Raw genomic sequence first — 325 nt, forward strand, 5'->3', positions numbered from 1 at the left:
CTCCAAGGCAGGCTCCAGTCTAACCCAGCCCACCCGGCTCAGCTCCGACTCTCAAAGGCGTGCCCACCTAGCCAGGTGATCTCGAACCTTCTCCCTCACACACCCCAACAACAAACAACCCTCTGCGCTCTCCATCCGGAGAAAGGAGGTGGAGCCTGACCTCAGCCGGAGGCTGCTGCAGCTACAGGGGAGGGGGAGGGGGCTCACTGCTCCAGCCCTGGGGGGGAGTCTCCTCCTGAGAGTGGCAAGGGTGGGCGGCCTTGGCCGGTTCCCAAGCGTCAGGAAAGTCTCCCAGCGGTGTCGACCCTCCACCGGCGAAGGGAAA

Source organism: Rattus rattus, chromosome 5 (assembly GCF_011064425.1).
Source record: "Rattus rattus isolate New Zealand chromosome 5, Rrattus_CSIRO_v1, whole genome shotgun sequence".
In the NCBI taxonomy this organism is placed as follows: Eukaryota; Metazoa; Chordata; class Mammalia; order Rodentia; family Muridae; genus Rattus; species Rattus rattus.